This window comes from Erinaceus europaeus, chromosome 5 (assembly GCF_950295315.1).
Source record: "Erinaceus europaeus chromosome 5, mEriEur2.1, whole genome shotgun sequence".
Lineage (NCBI taxonomy): Eukaryota > Metazoa > Chordata > Mammalia > Eulipotyphla > Erinaceidae > Erinaceus > Erinaceus europaeus.
In genome coordinates this window covers 25,680,119-25,700,816 of record NC_080166.1, presented here as the reverse complement: position 1 = coordinate 25,700,816, position 20,698 = coordinate 25,680,119, and the positions used below count along the sequence as shown (strand labels likewise).

The following is a 20,698-nucleotide window of genomic DNA, read 5'->3' as shown; positions in this document are numbered from 1 at the left end:
GGAAAACTAACAATCCTTCCTAGCCGACTGAATCCACATGGATCCCAGTCACTTTCAAAGCCAGCAACAAGCAGCTCCTGACAGCTTTCAACCTGACGCTGTAGACTGGCTACGGAAGAAGGGCAAACGCTAGAAGAAGAAGAAGAACAGCCACCAGGTTCCAGATGCTACCATGATGCCAACCGGACCTCCCTGGGCAGATAACCCCAACAATGTGTCCTGGAGCCCCACTTCCTCAGAGCCCTGCCTCACTAGGGAAAGAGACAGACAGTTTGGGAGTATGATTCAACCTGTCAGTGACCATGTTCAGTGGGGAAACAAGTACAGAAGCCAGACCTTCCACCTTCTGCACCCCATAATGATCCTGGGTCTATACTCCCAGAGGGATAAATAATAGGAAAGCTATCAGGAGAAGAGATGGGATATGGAGTTCTAGTGGTGGGAAATGTGTGGAGTTTTACCCCTCTTATCCTATGGTCTTGTCAGTGTTTCTCATTTTGTAAAAAACAAACAAACAAACAAAAAAAACCAACCCCCGCCTGTTGCAAGGAGATTTTGTAAGTGGAGGAGCAGAGCTGTAGGCCTCTCTCTCTCTTCTTTACTCTCTTTTTTCAAAAGAAAATATACAGTTGTAGGGAAATTTGGCATTATTGTGTAAGCTCTAAATTCTTTTAATAACCTTGATAAAAAGAGAAAATAAGAAAAAAAAGAAGGAAGAAAGGAAAGAAGGAGGAAGGGAGGAAGTATGGAAGGAAGGAGAAAGAAAAATAAAACAGAAAAATGAGAAGAACACAGTATTTACAAAAATAAAAATGAATTAAGGTTAATTTGCCCTTTTTTTTTTTTACTGACATGAGTTTTAGATATTTTTCTAATTTAATTGCAAAAGTTTCATGGAGAAATTCATTGATTAATGCTTTTTTACTTTTTTACATTCTTTGAGTTAGTCTTAGAAGTAGAATTTTTTTTTCCTTTCGAGATTATGGATAAAATATTGTCCTTCAAGATAACTAACTGTGGCATTATATTTTTACCAGTAGTAAATTACTAGCTGTATTCTATCTTTTGGACAAATAAGCTATTCAAAATATTAATATGCTGTTTACCTAGTGGTTGGAAAGCTGTTTGTTTCTTGTAAATTATTATTTTATAAATTGTCATTCACATAATTATAATGAATAACAATTTTGTTATTAGACTGTGTGTCTGGCTACCTAGTATTTGGGAAAGGAAAGTGAGATTTTAATGTATGACCAGTAAGGTAGGAGAAAGTGTTCAGGACTGTCTTCTTGTTCCTTTACATTTGAGAGTTTTTATTAGGAAGCCAGAGAGGAGTGGCGGAAGACCTTAGGTAGAGAGCGGTGTGCTTAGGCTTGGTAACATTTAGTTAGTTCAAGCCATCATTATTTAATGGGTTGGCCTTAAAGCTATCTTTCATGCAAAAGTTTGGGAGGTGGTATAAGGATAATGGCCTCTAGACAAACATGAAAAGAGCATAAGCACATCTAGAAACAATCTGAGGGAATAATAAAGAAGCATAATTCCGGGAACGATCTGTTAATTCCTGATTATTAGAGAAGCTGTAATTTAACATTTTTGCATAGAACTTGTGTTTAGCAAGTGTGTGGGTGGTTTCAAGTCTTCAAGAATTGTTTTTTCTCCTATTAATATATATATATACTAATATATATTAATATGTACTATATAGTCCATATGTATATGTTAATATATATATGGACTAGGGGCTTTGCCTATGTGTGATTCAAGCTCATTCTGAAAAGAAAATTAGGCAGAGAGAGAGAGAGACCAGGAGAATGGAAAGAGAAAAAAGCAGGGTTTGAGAGACATCATAATACTTCTTGTTATCCAAGGAGCTTCCTTTAAACAGGGGTGCTCCTATGTGGTGCCAGGTGATAGAATCTAGGTTCTCAGGCATGCATGTCAAGATTCTTTTTTTTTTTTAATCTGTCACTGGTGCTTTTATTTTGATCTTTCCACAGTTTCAGAGGCTGTTGGGATCACCTAGTAGAGCACATATTTTAGAATCCAGTTAGAACTCTAGCACCATGGCATCAGGGAGAGCATCACTGATAGTAGAGTGGTGTTGTGGAGTCTCTTCATCTCTCTCTACTTTGCTCTCCTCTATCTTATAAACCAAAGTAGTTAGGTGAGTTTACTGTGAAGTTTTCTGTTTGCAAACCAGGAAGTTCAAGGTTTCAAAAGCAATTGCTTTTAAGGTACTTGCAAGCTAGAGGATTCTTTATAGGCAAATGCTGGAGTTATTTGGCTTTTTTAGCTATATCTTTGCCTTGTGATCTTTTTTCTTTATTTAGATCAGAATAACTTAGGGGAACAAGAATGTTCAGAAATGGCATGAAAGAGTTTGAAGCATGGGGACTAGTTGCAGATCCTCTCCCTGGAACTCTCAAGAAGTGTTTAAATGCGGTGACCCCAGCAGGAGTTTGTGACTATTAGCATACAAAAGAAGTCACCCTGAGGAGGTGCTTCAGAGAAGGGAATGTATAAAAGCAAGGGACTTTGAGCATGTGGCTCTTTTTGGCTGAGGCTTCTTCACCTGGTCAGAAGAGGTGCTGTGGGCATCCATCCACCATGTCTACTTCTCCTGGGAACTGAACACGTGCGACTCTGCTAGCCAGTAAACTTTTATTTTATTTTATTTTAGAAAGGATTAATTAACAAAACCATAAGGTAGGAGGGGTATAACTCCACACAATTCCCACCACCCAATCTCCATAACCCACCCCATCCCCTGATAGCTTTCCCATTCTCTATCCCTCTGGGAGCATGGACCCAGGGTCATTGAGGGTTGCAGAAGGTAGAAGGTCTGGCTTCTTTAATTGCTTCCCCACTGAATATGGGCGTTGACTGGTCGGTCCATACTCCCAGTCTGCCTCTCTCTTTCCCTAGTAAGGTGTGTCTCTGGGGAAGCTGAGTTCCAGGACACATTGGTGGGATCTTCAATCCTGAGTGAAATATCTTCTGGTCCATTTTGTGTTTAATTTATTTTTTAAAAGATTTATGTATTTATTTTTATGAGAGAGAAAGTGAGAGCAGAGTCAATGATCAGAATATTACTTAACTCTGTCATAATATGGTATTGGGGATTGAACCTGTGGCTTTTGGACCCTTCTCATCATGCAATTTCTGTGAAGTTACAAGTATTTTCTCAGTACTCCTTTCATCTGATTAATAATTAAGAAGAGTTCCTTGAAGTATATATTACTGATACATATATATGTATGTGTGTGTGTGTGTGTGTGTGTGTGTATGTGTGTGTGTGTAAATATAGGTAAAATATACTAAATATTGTAACACCATGAATATTGGCTATTTCCAACACTATATGTCAAGATTCATAGGGAGTAGTTAGAATATATTCACAGATATTTGTAGACTGCATTCTCTTTCCTGGAAAGGGCATTTGGATTATATTTATGTGAAACTAATGCAATTTAACTCATGAATTCTGACCAGAATAAATAAGAGAAGAGAGGTACAGAGTTGAGGCAGTGTTAATCTCAACAGAAGTCTGGAAATCTTGACAAATAATTAAATTTTTTTTTCTGTCACATTACAGTTTTGTAACTCAAATGTCACAGCCTGATCACTATAAGAAAGGGTTAGTAAAATAGATATTTTTTCTAATCTATGAACAAAAATTCCTCTGAGGTTGTGAATGGGAGTTATGGGTTCATCTTCGATATTGTGGGTCCTTATCCATGCTGTGGAAAAAGAATGTCAAAGTATAGGCACTGTCAGCATATTAAGTGGAAGTTTATTAGAAAAAACAATAGAAATAATACACTCTTCAGAGAGGGTAGGAAGTTGGTCTGCCTTAGAGGTCATTCTAGTTCTCCAGTCACCATTGTTCATGATTAGCCAGTTCATATTTGATGAGTTGGCCCTGTCTTTTGTGAGTCTCTGTAAAGGTTTGTGGGAATCTTTGATTACCAGATATGGGTCATGGTGCCTACATCATCTCAAAGCCAGTTCAGTCATCTTTGAATTAAGTCCTTGGCTTGACTTTCAATGTCCTTTTTTTTTTTTCTCCTTGCCTCCAGGGTAATTGCTGGGGCTTGGTGCCAGCACTATGAACCACTACTTATGGTGGCCATTTTTCCCCCATTTTATTGAATAGGACAATGAGAAATTGAGGAAGGGGAGATAGAGAGGAAGAGAGTTTGCAAACTTGCTTCACACCTTACAAAGCTTCTCCCTTGAAGTTAGGGAGCCAGGGGCTTGAACTGGATCCTTGCTTGAGTCGCTGCTCTGAGTGTTACATGTGTTTAACTCAGTATGCCACCCCTGTCCCCTCAATGTCTTTTCAGTGCCCTTCAAGACTGTTTGTGTGTGACAGATAAGGAGTTTTATCTCCAAGTAGCCCCTAGTGGTAGTATTGCTTATAGTAATCAAGACTTCAACAGGTAAATAACAGATGGAGAAGAAAGCTACAGACGTCCTATAAATAATTCATGGGAAGTTATAGCTTTTGCGCCACTGAGGGCAATGAACCTGGTAACTTGGCATTACCCTTGCTCACGTGATTGTCACAAGCTACATTGGCTTTTAGCTCTTACAGAAGATTATATAAGATAATACAGTGCTGTGGGCAAAGGTGGTAGAAGGGATATCCAAAGAAAAAAAAAAATCATGAATACTGCAGTCATCATTCAGTGCTTTTCTATATGAACACAGATAGACTGATGACACAGACATTGTTCAAAGTTACAGATTCTCTGCTATATTCACACACACACACACACACACACACACACACACACACACACACACACTAGAAGACTTCTGACTTTGGCATCCAAAATCATACTAGCTAATATCATACAAACGGATGTGCATAAATAGAAGTAAGGGTGTGTGGAAAGATCTATCTGTTTTGAGAGACACAATGAGAATGGCTAGATTGATTCTTCATATAAAGAAGAAAGCAGAGAGGTGGATAAATAGTAGCATCAATTGTAATCTAAAGCACTGTAGATTTATTGACATTTAGATCACAACTATCAAATGAATCATGACCTTCCTTTAGCTGCTTAGAGCATTTGTCCTCTGAATTTAGACTACATTGAAAAACAAATGCATATTATAAAGAATCTTTGTGAGTGTATAATCAAGGGAGGAGTCTATCTTCATTCATACCTTTGAAGAGAATTGCTAGTAGTAACCACATAAATGACTAGGCGTATCTGTTAGGCTTTGGTTTTCCTATTTTTGACTCCCAGAGGGTAACTAAAATCCCATTATGTCTATGTTGGTGGGAGTTGAGGTTTATTGTGATCCACTGTAACAATAACAATAGCTTGATGAACATGTTATTTATCAGTTAGGTCAGGAACCAGCTGCCAGAATAGAAACCATGCTGCGTTTATCAGTTTTTCATTTTAGGAACATACAGCAAAATTATTCTCATCATTTTTTTTAAGAGCTGCAATAATGACACCATGACGATGCTGAGGAGTCCATCACTTTCTCTTCTAACAATAATATATGTGATTTTGCATATCACTACTTCTTTCATATCTGTTATATTGCAAATTATAAGAATTTTGCTAGCCTTACTCTTCAATACATTTTCTCCTTGTGTAGTGCTCTGATAATTATAAACTTTAAAATGAAGTGACTTTGAAAGACTTGAGAGAGAGAGAGAGGAATCTAAGTGTGGTGCATGTAATCTAGGGATTAAACCTGGAGTCCCACTCCTGTGTTGCCTAACCTTCACCCACTGAGACACCTCCTCAGCTCTGAAAGCCATAGTCTCTCAAAGTGCTAAATTAAGCATACATACATAGCTACATTCAAGGCACAGTGTTTTCTAACTCCATTCATAAAACATTAGTGGCTTCAATAGACAATTCTCTTTAAAATGTGCATTCCTATGAAAATACATGGCATAGTAACTTGAAAACACTGATTCAGAAACAATAAAATGGCCAAGAACCAATTTTGCCTTAGTATTATATCAGCCAGTTGTCTACTGGTATAATATACTCTTATGTTCCAAAGGGCTGCCACATTTAAAAAAAAAATTTCACTATTTTTTATCATTTAGATCTTTTTTTTATTTTCTGTGTTTAAACAAAATGGGCAAAACCACTTTTAGTGAAACAAATAGAACTACATATCAATTTATTATTTGTGGCACACAGAGAACAAATGATAATGGATTAATTTAACCATTTGATATTAACCAAAAAATAAAGAACTTATACTTGATCTTTGGCGTATTCACATCAACACTGCCAAATAAATCTGCTATTAAAACTTTTGGAATGGGTTTTAGACTAAGAGAGCTGTTCTGGATATTGTTCAAGTAAATTAAAATCATAAATAAATAATTCTTGCTTGGTGGCAGTCACAGACTTGAGTCACTATAGCGTAGCTTTTAGAACTATGCCCTGGGAGGTTGCAACAGCTTACTTTATTTCTAGAAATTGGAATAACAAAATCAAAAGTGAGGCAAATGCACCTTGGTTCACTTACTTTGTAACTGAACCAAAGAGTAGCCTTTACTAGTTGTGTGGAATTGAAGTTCTGCTTTCCCTCTATACAGAAAGTCAAAACTATCACTTCAGCTATGAATTGAAACCTGCTCTACTGTCCAGTCTGAAGCTAGAACTCAACTCAGAAAGTATTCTACAAAGTCCTCTTAAGTTATTTTTTAATAAAAGTAGCCAACTTTTATGTCGGTGGAAATAGGGGCAGGTGAGAAAGCCAGGAATTCGAATTAGGAGAATCAAGGAGGAGCCAAATGCCTTCAGATCTGCTTCTATCATCTATCAACTATTTTTCTGTCTAAATCTCTTGCCTCCATTTTCTCTAATAGACCATAGTTTCCCTTAAAACAGGGCTGGGAACCTGTTTCTTTTACCTTTCCCTCTCACCCTCTTTCCTTCCTTTCTCTCTCCCATTCTTTCTTTCTCTTTTTTTTTCTTTCTTCCCTTCCTTCCTTCTTTCCTTCCAACCATCTGGTCTTTTATTTTTTTCTCTTTCAAATCATTTTATTGGGGAGAAGAGATTAGTTTACAATGCAGTCATTGATACATACAATTTCTTATCTCCAGTAATAGGTGTCTGTGAAACCCTCTAACTTCCAAATTTACATCCTTTATCCTTTTCCATCATACACCAAAAAGACAATGCTCAAAGGAATTACTCTAAGTTAGACAAGCAAAAAAAAAAAAAAAAAAAAAAAAAAAACAAATACAGGATGATCACATATACAGGGTAGAATTTATGATAAAAAGAAGTCACAAGGTGAAACTTGATGTAATATATTGCACCAAAGCAAAAGACTCTGGGAGAAGAGGGGGTGGATCATTTGTTCTGCCAAAGATCATTTGGATATTTAAAGTATCATACACGGACTATAAAAAGTATTAATTTTGAGCCACCTGGTGGCCCACAAGTCAAAATACCCAAGGTCCTGGGTTCAAGCTCCCAGTCCCCACTTGCAGTGGGGAAAGCTTCATGGGTGGTGAATCCAATTCTCTCTGTCCTCTCATATAAATAAATAAATAACATATTAAAAATTCAATTTTAAATTTACTACTTGAAGTTGCTGTGAAAAAAAAATCTCCTAGATATTTTTGAATTCTAGTCCTGCCTACAGTTGCCTAAACAGGGTCAGAACAAAAGACTTCACAGGCCTTTATCAGTCAGCTGTTCCCATTCCTGTCCTAGAACAAAGTCATTTGTGGACTAATGGGTCTCAAGAACTTTTTATTGCTCAAGGGACACAGAAGAAGGTGGAGATTTGAGTCCCTGAGGCTGTATTATTTCCAAATTTGCAGTTGCAGAAATTTAAGTCTAACTTAATTCCTCAGTTCCTGCCTCCACCCCAACTACCCTTTGTTAATTCAAATCCACCTCCCCACCATGTTTCAAGACCCAGCAAACATGAAAGAAATTACTTTCTTCTCAGAACTTTGACAGACAGGCAGGCACTGTGATTATATCCATTGTCCATCCATATTAATACTTAAAGCTAAACATAAGTTCTTTGTCTCTTCAGTCAGCCAGTGGGTGTGTGCTTACTTATCCAGCAAATGACCTACAGGAGTTTCAGATTTGAGGTCAACACTGAGATTGTTGATTTCTTTGCTTCCCTCAAGGATGTAGTTGCCCCACAAAAATAATGAAGCAAGTCAGATTTCTCACTCATTAGCCTTCCTTCTAGCTGTCAGTGAATTTCCTTTTTCTCTGAATTAATGTGTACTGTTTCTTCTATCTGCTGGATTGTCTTTAAATCCCTTTTTCAAGACAAAAAACAAAGAACCAGCTAGCTAGCCTGTAATAATAAACTACATTAGAAAGTTTCCTTATATATTTCAGGGCCAGAATACAGATTGTTTGTGAATTTAATATGTAAATAACTGACCTGCATACCTGCAAATCATGGACTGTACTTACTATTTATTTATTTGACATGAGGGTTTTCACAGCGGCTTGATGCCCTTTGAATCCTTTGTCCCTGGCAGCCATTATTTCCTTTTTTTTCTTTCTATTTTTCCAAAAATAGGAATGATTGAAATTGAGAAGGAAGGATATAGAGAAGAGGAGAGAAAAATAGACACCTGCAGACCTGCTTTACCACTCATAAAGTGGTCCCCTGCAGGTAAGGAGGGGGGCCTTGGATGCTGGTCATTGCATATAGTGATATGTGAACTTAGCTGGGTCAGCCACTGCCTGGCCCCATAAACTGTACTTCTTAATTATGGTTTTCCTGTTACTAATAGCATATAAATTGTGACACTATGTCCACTAAATAATGCACATATAGGACTAGTTATTCAGCAAAAAAAATATTTGTACACAGCCTTCCACAACAACAATAAAACTTTTGGATTTCATATGTTTTTAACTTTAGAATTGCTAATAGGATATAAAGAAATGCATTATTTAAAAAGGAGATTTAAATTTTATTAAATTCTCTCCTATCTTCTTATTAAAAGTTATGTTTGATCATTCAAACTTAAGGTAAATATTCTCTGTAATCCAAATATATAGGCAATTTGAATTCCTTTATGACTTCTCTTTATATGCTTAGAAAAGAAAAAAAAGCCTTTGGTATCCAGACAAAGGTGTCAGGTTATTATTTTTTTTCTTCCACACTGAATAGGTCAAACTACTACTTTTGTTCTCCTTGTATATTGTCTCCAGTATATATATATATATAAAATTTTTTTTTTTACTTGAATTCAAAGTAAATTCATGCAACACAAAGCACAACAAGATTATCCAAGTACGTAGTGGTACATTGGATTATATCCTTTTCTTTTTCTTTAAATATTCTAAAATAATCAACAGATAAAATATATTGCCAAAAAAGAAGGTGATATTGAACTGAAGAACCAATATTTTGGCAAAGCATCATTACCCAAAGGAATCTCATTAATGCTTTGGCACCAAAATTAGGTAAACAACATGTGGTTTAGCAAATCTATTCTGCCCCCAGGGGAGGACTTTAGCATTGGGGAAACAATATGGAACATCAGCGTTTTACTGTGTTTCCCAAATGGTCATTGCTATTTTATGGAGATGAGGACACAGGTAGCATTACAGAGTTTCCCAGGCAATATAATTTCAAGTGTGCAGGCATTTGATCTTGGAGACTTCCAGATCGCCACCACTAACATTTTTCTCACAAACAGCAGCAGAGATACATGAAGCAATATGTTATAAAAACAGTTGCACATTAAAAAAAATTATATTTTCTTTCTCTGTGAATTTACTCTTGATTATAATTTCCTAGTTAAGACAGAATGTTTTTTTCTTTGCTGGTGGCAGTGCTGTATGTTAATGAGCACAAGTACTGCTAGCAGGTATTTGTTTCTGTTACAAGTAGACAAAGGTCTCTTCTATAGATGCTGGAATTAGGGCAAAGCTCCATCTTATACCGAACGCTAATTTTTGGCCTTCACTAACCTTCCTGGATAAAAATGCTACGAAAACTGTTTAAAACTTTGGGGGGGGGGGGTGGTGGTAGATAGCAGAATAGTCCTGCAGCTTTCTTATGCCTGAGGCTCTGAAGATTAACTCCCCCTCTCTCCTGCACCACCACCACCACAAGCCAGAGCTGATCAGTGCTCTGGTAAAAAAAAAAAAAAAAATGTTAAAGAGAAAAGAAACTGTTTAAAACTCTATGTATGCTCTAATGTTGTGACTGCAAATAATTAACCAAAAAATCAATCTAGGTGAGATTTATGAATGGCTTTTGAAAAGTGCTTGAGAGAAATAGCCTTATCATGTTTCCTTAAGCTTCACCAAACCTATAGTTTTTGTCTTTTTTTCCCCTTTATAATACCTTCCTTAAACTTGAAACAAATGAAATTAACCTGTTGGTAGGGTAGGGGAGAGGCTAATTGGGGCCTTCCTTATCTCCCTCTCACTTGGGTTCCTCATGGGGCCTCTTGAAAGAATTGCAAGATAACATTCCGTGATGGGTACACAGGTTCCAATCTTTATTAAGCTGGAGGGCAGTGGCCACCAGGTTAAGTGCACATAGTACAAAACACAAAAAAGGCAAAGATGCCATTGGAGCCCCCAGCTTTATATTCTAAAAAAAGAAAAAAAACAACTTTGGTATCTAGACAAAAGTCAGGTTATTTATTTCTTCCACACTAAATAGAATGGGTCAATTTACTAGTTCTTTTCTCTTTGTATATTTTTTTCCAAAATAATTTTTTGCTTAAATTCTAAGTAAATTCATGTAACAACAAGATCATCCAGGTATCTTGTGATTCATTGGACTATGTCCTTTTATTTTTCTTTAAATATTCTAACATAATCAACAGAAAATATTTTGCTAAGAAAGAAGGTGATATTGAACTGAAGAATCAATATTTTGGCAAAGCAATATTTTTTGGGGGGATTGCAGGTCGCAGGTCACAAGTGGTGAAGTAGGTCTGCAGGTGTTTATCTTCCTCCTTTCTTTCTTTATTCCCTGCAGCTTCCCTCTGCAGGTGTGGACCAAGGGCTTGAACCCAAGTCCTTGCAAACTGCTCTGTGTGCTTAACAAGGTGCACTGCCTGGCCCTGGGTTTTTTTTTTTTTTTTTTTTTTTTTTTTTTACAAAACACCTCAAATATATTAACAAATTAATCTCAAGGGCTTAACAAGAGATCTTTACACACACACACACACACACACACACACACACACACACACCATAGTTTAAGATAAAGTCCTCATCAAAGAAAAAAAATTTAAAGTCAATACACAGTGAAAGGCTGGACAATGCAGGTCAGGGTTCTTGACTGGAGACCTGCTTTGAGTAGATTTCTTGCAGGTACTTCTTAAAGGCTGTGGGGTTTTTCCACAGGTAAGCGGCATGTGTGTTCAAAGGGCTGTTGATGTTGGTTTCTCCTAGCAGGCTCTGGATGGAGAGCAGGTTAGTCCTGACATCATACAGGGCAGACCACTTTTCTTTCAAGATGTCCACTCGGATTTTACCCTGGGTGTACACGTTGGGGTGGTAGCAGGGTGTGAGGAACTTCACAGTGGGTGCGTTGAAGAAGTGGCCACTGGGGAACTCCAGGGAGAGCTGATACCTCAGGTCTTCATATGCCGTGCCAGCTGCTCCATGGACGGTCCCCACCCATTTGAAAAGGTTGTCTTATTCAGGGAAAGCAGAAATTCCTTTGTCACCAGACATCATGAGGTTCATCAGTTCCTGCTGTAGCCTCTTGCCCATGGGGCCTCACAGCTGCCCCTGCTGGGCTTGGCTCCTTAGGGAGAGGCGATGACTCAGAAGGCGGTTGAATCTGGGTTTTGGGAAGTCATCCCACAGAGACAGGAGAAAGACATGAACAACGTGAGAGCAATTGCCCTAATTTACTTTTTTAGAGTCTATTTATTTAATTATAGACAGGTTAAAAAGAGGCAAAGAACAAGAAATTCACTCTGGCACATGTGTTTGCTAGGGATTAATCCTGGGAATTCTTGCTTTCAAGTCCAATGATTTGATTTAATTTAATTTAATTTTATATGGTTTATAGTGTAGTCTTTCACACATAGGCACAACGTCTTATCTCCTCTTGACTGGTGTACAGGAGACACAACAGGATCCCAATGTCCTTTCATTCTTTTTTTTTTTTTTAATATTTATTTATTTATATGCCCTTTTGTTGTCCTTGTTGTTTTTTATTGTTGTTGTAGTTATTATTGTTGTTATTGATGTCGTCGTTGTTAGATAGGACAGAGAGAAATGGAGAGAGGAGGGGGAAGACAGAGAGGGGGAGAGAAAGATAGACACTTGCAGACCTACTTCTCCAAACGGGATCCTTCTGTCTGTCCTTGCGCTTTGTGCCTCTGTGCTACGGCCCCACTCCCTCCCAATGTCCTTTCATGCTGTTTCTTCACTTCCTTCCCCAGAGTCCTTTGCCTTAGTGCAATATGCTACCCAAAGTCCAAGTTTTCCCTTACTGTTCTTCTTAAGTTCCACCTATAAGTGACATCATTTGGTACTGGTCTTTCTCTTTCTGGCTTGTCTCATTCATCATGATGTCTTGCGGTTCTGACCATGCTATTTCAACAGAGATGGGCCTCATCGTTTTTAACAGCTGCATAGTGCTCTATTGTGTATACATACGACGACAACTTCCTTAACCATTCAGCTGTTGTTGGCCTTCTGGGTTGCTTGGAAATTTAAGCTGTTACAAACTATGTTGCCATAAACAATAATGTGCATAGGTCTTTTTGTTTTCTCTAGGTATATCTCAGGAGAGGGATTGCTGGGTCATAATGTAGGTTCATTTCTAGAGTTCTGTGAATTTCCACATTGTTTACTTTTTTTTTCTTTATAAAAAGTAAGCATTGACAAAACCATAGGATAAGAGGGGTACAACTCCACAAAATTCCTGCCAGCATATCTCCATATCCCATCCCCTCCCCTGATAGCTTTCTATTCTATAACCTTCTGGACCCAAGGTCATTATGGGATGCCAAAGGTGGAAGGTCTGGCTTCTGTAATTGCTTCCCCGCTGAACATGGGCATTGACTGGTCGATCCATACTCCCATCCTACCTCTCTCTTTCCCTATTAGGGTAGGGCTCTGGGGAAGCTGAGCTCCAGGACACAATGGTGGGGTTGTCTGTCCAGGGAAGTCTGCTCTGGTCGGCATAATGCTAGCATCTGGAACCTGGTGGCTGAAAAGAGAGTTAACATACAAAGCCAAACAAATTGTTGAACAATCATGAACCTAAAGGCTGAAATAGTGTAGATGAAGAGTTGGGGGGGGGGTCCTCCATTTTGTAGATAGCTAGTAGGCATATTTTGGTCATATTCCAAAGGGCCTGTGGCTATACTAGTTTTTTTTTTTTTCGAGCCTGAAATCTGATATGCAGATGAATCCAAGTTATTGTCTGGGGAGACGATGTCATGGCTGGAAAAGGACCAGAAAGCTGGATCAAGGAAGAGAGTAGCTCTGTAATATGGGAAATCTAGATAGTTTTCTACAGGGGTTTGTTCAACTTACGTTCCCATCAGCAATGTAGAAAAGTTGTATTCCCCCTACAGCCTAACAGTTGGTGTTTGTCTTTTCTAATGTGTGACATTTTCACAGGTATAAAATGGTATCTCACTGTTATTTTTATTTGCATTTCTCTAATCATCAGTCATCTGTTTAATGTTTAAGTTACTGTGCCACCTCTTAGACCAACAGAACTTCTGAGAAGGAGGTAATCTACACACTTGCTGGACCTAAAAAAAAAAATTTAGGATGTCAGGGTAACTATAGTTTCTTAAGACAATGAGGTGTCATTTATTCAAAGTACTTTAAACATTCTAAAAAAAACTCAAAAGTTGGTGCTAGAAATTAATCATTATCTAAGTTTGATTGTTTGAGAATTATATTTTTAATCATTTGAGACAAATGCCAAACCATGTGGTTAATGTCTAATCATGGCTGAGCCTGCATTTCCATCTGGTAGGGAAAAGGTGTAAAATGAAAAGAAAATGGTAAGTTTTATATGATTGCCAGTTGGCAGATTTTGGTGAATTTTCATTTTTCAGTAATCATGCAATTTAGTTCCTGCTTCCTTTGCCTAAATCAACTCTATCTGCCTCAGGACTGGGAGTTTGAACCCTCTAATCACAAAGGTGGTTTTCCTGCAACCAATCTCATCCTAGGACATCTTCTAAAAATGATCTCATTAGCACAAGAATCACATCTAATACTGTAGGCACTTGGGTTATCCTAAGGTCTCTGAATGCTGTGAGCCAGGAACTGTGAATAAAGACTAAGTGTCTGTCAAGTTAATAAATACATTTCCTATAAATCATAATATCTGTCCATCCAATTGAGAATAGAAGGTATTTACTGAGAGCTTGTTAAAGCAAAAGGCAGACCATCATTACTTGATTTTGCCAGAGGTTCAAAGGCACAATAGTGAGTGAGGAAACTCTGTAGAGTAAAATGGGAAGAGATTTATTAAACTCTAAATGAAAGGCATAGGGAACCGAAGAAGGGCTAATTGGAAACATGACATTGAGTGTGTGTATGTGTGATGGGTTTAGAAGACATATTTGAAAAAGAGGGCAGAAACTGATGGTCCTTAACTATATAATAATGGTTCTAGAGGAATTTTTTTCATAAATGGTTTGACTTCTAGGGGTGACTACCATGGAGGCTGTGTGTCAGAATTCTGTGGCTATATTTGGTGTGGCCACTGCTAAAATGCACATGTGGAAGTCCATCTGGATATTTGATACACAACAGTAGCTGCCTATAATAAATATTTCCCAAGGGATTTAGGCGCACAGCCTCTATATAACTCATAACTAATTTAAAATGTATTAATTATTCTATTCTAATTAGAGAGGGAAAGGGAGATATGGAGAGATAGAAGAAAAAACAGAGTGCTGCTGCTCAGCTGATTTATGGTGGTACTGGGGATTGAACCTGGGACCTGAAAGCCTCAGGTCTGCATAATTATTATGCACAAATGTCTCCCTGGCCACTTGAATACTTTTCTTTTTTTAAAAAATACATTATTTAAAAATATATTATTTTAAAGAATTGTATTTCGTAAATGATAGAATATTAGAGACCCAGAAGGTAAAATGGACAAGTAAATCACTTCAAAATTTTGGTTCTGATTACCTGAACCACATAGGAACACCATGGACTGTACAAAAGGAACTTCTTACATGGTAGAGTAGTGATTTACTCTCCCTCTCTTGCTCTCATTATTATTTTTTGTTTGTTTTTATTTTTCAAAAACATAGCAAAAAAATCAGAACAGAAATACAGGTCAGCATTACGGGACATGAGTAAGACCCTGGGTTCATTTCCTGACACTACATTAAAGATAGAATAAAAAATAGTTTTTATAGTATTTGAATTTATGTAACTTTTTACTTTGTAGATTTGGGATTCCTTTTCTCCAGGGACTCAAAAATATTCCTCAAAAGTCAATATTTTCTGAAAAGGAAGTTACATATCTATAAGAATTTCAGCTACGTCAACTACAGGATCCTATTTTTCCCCATTGCCACTATAAAGCAGTATAAAAAATTAGTCATCTCCCCAATATGTCTTAGTGAAAGACTATATCCTGGGGCATAACTAGATGAGGTACTCAGATTGGCTGGATTTCTTCTATGTGTACAAAAGGCACATATGATATTAATAAATGTCTTTACTTTTTCATTTTTGAATCTACTTCATGTTTGTTTGTTTCTGATTATTTGTCCAGAAAGACAATCTGTAGGAGTATTTTAGTGTGTGCTTAACCTAGTATGCCACTGCCTGGCCCACCTTTTTAAAATATTTTTTTCCATGTTTTTATTTACTTGTTAGAGATAGGAGAGAAATCTTTAGTAGTATTGTATGATATCTTTCCACCCCCACACTATGATAATATTATAGACCAAAAGTTTAAGTAAAAAAAAAACATGTTTACAGTTCTTTTAAAGTTACATAATTTACAATTTAAAAATGTGTTACCTCAGATGCCTTAATAAAGCATCATTCCATTTTAATCAAAGAGGGAGAGATGTAACAAAAACACATTAAGTTTTCATGCATGCAAAAAAATATAAATTAAAACATTATCTACATAAATAGCTTAGTGTCCTGCTTACTTATAGCGTATTCAGGTGTATGAGAAGTGAATCTCTACGAAACTAGGACAGGGTTGCACTGTTTATTTCTATTCATTAATCCTTACCACACAGTATGTTTTTTTGAAGGCTTTGTTTTTCAACATTTTTAAAAAATTTTAATTAATTTATTTATATTGGATAGAAACAGTGAAATTAAGAGGGAATGGGAAGATGGGGAGGGAGAAATACACCTGCAGCACTGTTTCACTGTTCATGGCTCATGAAGCTTCTTACCTAAAGGTGGGAACCTGGAGGCTTGAACCTGGGTCCTTGAGCACTATAATTTGTGTGCTCAGCCAGGTGCACCACCATCTGGACCTCCACATAAAATTATTTTTCACCATAAATGCTCAATGAATACATAGCAAGGACATGAGTATTAAAGAAAAATGTTTTCTTTACACTCAAAAATTGACATGTTGTAGGACTGCCAATACACACACACACACACACTCACACACACACACACACTTCTTGTATATTCACAACAGCATGAAGCCTTGAGTTTGAACCCTTGTATAACATGATAGAGTGATGCTCTGACTCTTGTTATTATTCAATAATTAATATGCAAAGTTTTTAAAAAGTTGATTAAAGGGGACAATTTGATAATCTTGCCTAAAGTTTATTCCTTCTTAATTTTACTTTTCCTGCTTATCAATTATTTCTTTTCTCTAATTTTCAAGGTACTGAGTTTTCAATGTGTCTTTATTATTGTTTGTTTGGTTGTTGTAACATTACTTTCTTTTATCATTTGAAAGTTTATTATGACTCAGACCCTATGTTTATTTGGTATAGGTATACAGAGTAACTACACAGGGATTTTTTCCATTTCATAATTAAAAAACATTTTAACTTAGGTATTATTTGATTAACAAAATATTACTTTTTCATGTCTATTTTGTTGCTGTTAGTAATGATACTGAAAATTATATTTTCTAATGGTTTTGTAGTATTGTATAAGAATGTAGATTATTTTCAATTTTTATTTATTAAAACCAGTCTTGATGAACCCTTGTTAACTATTTTTCTGTAATGAACTAATTTCTAGAATAATATTTTGCAGAATTACTAGTTATTAAACTTAAATAAGCATAGTTTATGTACTTATATAAAGAATTTGATTCTACAAAGATTAAATAGCTATACAATCACATGTTTGTTGGAATTGTATCTAGGTCAGAGTTAGTAATAACCATATATGTTTTATTGTAAATGTTGGAAGGCAAGATGAAAAATATTGGTTTACCAGAGAATCCTGAAATAACCCCCTCCAAAGGTAAAGTGCCCATTATGTTTTCCTGTCTTTATATTTCAACAAAAATAAAATGATATCATGTAGAAGAGGAAAAACAGACAGACATGGTTGACTTAAATGAAAATAAACAGATGTAAAATTGATTAGTATCCAGTAAAGTTAGAGAAACCCTCCATTAACAAGCTCATCAATGTATCCTGGAACCCCAGCTCTCCAGAATCCTACCCAACTAGGAAAAGACAGTAACAAGCTGGAGATATGGATCAACCTGTCAACACCCAACACTCAGCAGAAAAAGTAATTACAAAAGCCAGACCTGCCACCTTCTGCACCCCATAAAGATCTTTGGTCTATATTCCCAGAGAAATAAAGAATAGGGAAGCTTTCAGTGGAGGGGAGGACATATAGAACTCTAGTGGTGGGAATTTTACCCTTTATTCCACAATCTTGTCAATCTTTATTAAATCACTAATAAAAATTATTTTTTAAAAAGCCCTTCATTAAATTTCAAACTTTTAGTTTGAAATAGATGTCGGTTCATGGAAGAGTTAGAAGTGGTTTCAGAGGGAGTCTGGCGGTGGCTCAGTGGGTTAAGCACAGTTGGCGCAAAGCGCAAGGACCAGCATAAGGATTCCCACCTGCAGGGGAGTCACTTCACAAGCAGTGAAGCAGGTCTGCAGGTGTCTATCTTTCTCTCCCCCTCTCTGTCTTCCCCTCCTCTCTCCATTTCTCTCTGTCCTATCCAACAATGACAACATCAATAACTACAACAATAAAACAGCAAGGGCAACAAAAGGGAATAAATAATAAATATTTTAAGAAAGTACTTTCAGAATTCCTATTCATCTCTCATCCTGACATCCCTAAATTAATATCTTATGTTGCTGTGTACATTTTTAAAACTAAGAATTTTAAAAAATATTTATTTATTAATTCCCTTTTGTTGCCCTTGTATTATTATTGTACTTATGACTGTTGTCATTGTTGTTGGATCGGGCAGAGAGAAATGGAGAGAGGAGGGGGAATACAGAGAGGGGGAGAGAAAGACACCTGCAGACCTGCTTCACTGCTTGTGAAGCAACTCCCCTGCAGGTGAAGAGCCTGGGATCCTTACATCGGTCCTTGCACTTTCTGCCACCTGTGCTTAACCCACTGCACTACATACAGCACGACTCCCAAAACTTAAGAAATTAACTTTGATATAATAACATTAAGTAACCTAGAGACTTTAGTGATAGCTAACCAGTGTTTTTCCTCTTTATTAGGATATTAATGGTCTCAAATCCAGTTGTTGGCACATAGTTTCAATCTCTCAACTCCCCATAATAGCTCTCTGCAAAACACTCACCCAAATTAGACCTCTTTCACCATCAAGCATTAGGAGACTGCTAGAGCTCTTTATCTCCTCTGTTTCCCTCTTCCCCAGAGTCCTTTGGTGTTTTGGTGCAACATATCACACTCAGTCCATGTTTCACCTTGTGCTTTCCCTTACTGTCCTTGCTTCTCAGGTTCTGTCTTGGAGTGAGATCACTCAGTATTTGTATCTTCAGACTGTCTTCCACAGGGTTTGAATCAATTTACACTCCCACCAGCAGGGTTACCTTGCTCCTTTCCCCCTATGTCCTTACCAACATTTGTTGTTTCTATTCTTTCTGATATATGATATTGTCACATGTGCTAAGTGAATCTCATTGTTATCTTTTTTGCCATTTTTCTAATAATCAGTGACTTTGGACTTTTTTTTTTCATATGTTCTTTAGCCATCCAGATATCCTCTTTGGTAAAGATACTTTTCACATCTTTGCCCCATTTTTAATATTTTCTTGTTGTTGTTGCTCTTGCAAAGTTTTGTGATCTCTTTATATATTTTGGCTATTAGTCCTTTGATAATATGGCATGTACAGATATCCCATTCTGACGCTGAGGAATTATTCTGATGCAGTCTCCGCCTCCAGATTTTACCATGCCCCGCGAAATCCTAGCAGTGCCCCCTTCAACCAATCCTGGCCCCGCACGTCACCCCTGCTTGTCACCCAGTAAAAGCCCCCTCACCCCCCCTCGCTCTCTCTGGGCTCTCAGCTCCCCCTCTCTCTCAGCTCCTTCGGCTCTCTCTCTGATCTCTCTCCCTTCTCTTGCCCCGTGGTCAGGTAGTGGGGACGGCCATTGTCGGCTGACTCCACGTGGCCTGAGCCACCCCCCCATCCTATAATAAAGATTTGTGTACCCCACTTGCTCTGGACTTCCTCTCTCTTCTCCGCGGTGCAGCCCGACACCTGACCACAACAACATCTGGTGCCCAACATGTTCCGCACCCACGCCCCGCTGGGTGGCCCAGCTTGAGGTCCTCGAAAGCCACACACACACAGGTAAGTGGCATCTGCCCACTTCTGTGGCCCCGTGTTTCCCTCCACCATGGGAATTTTTTTGTTTTATGAGGAGGTGTCCCAATCATTATCTCCTTCTCTCCTGGGACAGATTCGCGCTCTCAGAGACGATTTAATTTTTGCTACACCATGGGTTCTCATAGCTATAATCGCGACTTACAAGATATGTACAACATGGTCTGCCTTGAGGATACGCGACCTTGAGGCGGAGATACATGAGTTAAATCATATGTGCTTAATATTTAGATGCCCTAAGCGATCAGCAGTTAGACCCAAAGCTCCCGTTCCCACCGACACGCACATGTGTTTGGAGGTTCCTCCTTTGACCCCGCCCCCAGCTGATTCTGTCAGCCCAGTTCTGGTATCCGGCTCTCTAAGCCCGCCTTCTGTTGATCCTGTGGTTCCGGTATCTGGCTCTCTAAGCCCGCCTTCTGTTGACCCCGTGGTTCCGGTATCCAGCTTTCTAAGCCCACCTTCTGTTGACCCCGTGGTTCCAGTCCCTGCTTCCCTAAATCCTCCCCCTGCTGATACGTCATCATTAAGAGAACTAATGGCTAAGATACGAGAGTTAAAGGATATTTTTTCAGCATTTAAGGACCTTAAACTATATGCAGTCCGCCCTGAGAGCTCCGTCCCTGTAGATACGTGTTCAGTTTCCCTTGAGGCCACTACAGCAGTTTCCACGGCACCTTCCACTTCTGTAGCTCCCTCTCCCATGCCATCGAACTAAATCCACACCTTACCAGTAAACGTGGCCCCCTCCAAACAAAACCCTCAGCCGTGGCAGCCATACACCTCTAAAGAGCTGGGACAACTCAGACAAGCGGTTAGGGAGGACAAAATTCACGCGCCATGGACTAAGTCCATTTTAAGGAGTTTTTACCAGTATCTTAATACCCCCCAGGACTGGAAAG

The 20,698-nt window shown here is 38.0% G+C and overlaps 1 long non-coding RNA gene and 1 pseudogene across 1 annotated transcript in view; one reads left to right on the top strand and one right to left on the bottom strand.

The window, feature by feature from the left end:
• The first annotated feature begins 2,579 nt into the window (after window positions 1-2,579).
• Window positions 2,580-20,698, top strand: part of LOC132538596 (uncharacterized) — a 287,814-nt gene continuing 269,695 nt past the window's right edge. The window contains exon 1 of the long non-coding RNA XR_009549937.1: window positions 2,580-2,656. This is a non-coding gene — a long non-coding RNA (uncharacterized LOC132538596). The remainder of the gene's footprint in view (window positions 2,657-20,698) is intronic.
• Window positions 10,909-11,945, bottom strand: LOC132538684 (ubiquitin-conjugating enzyme E2 C-like; annotated as a pseudogene).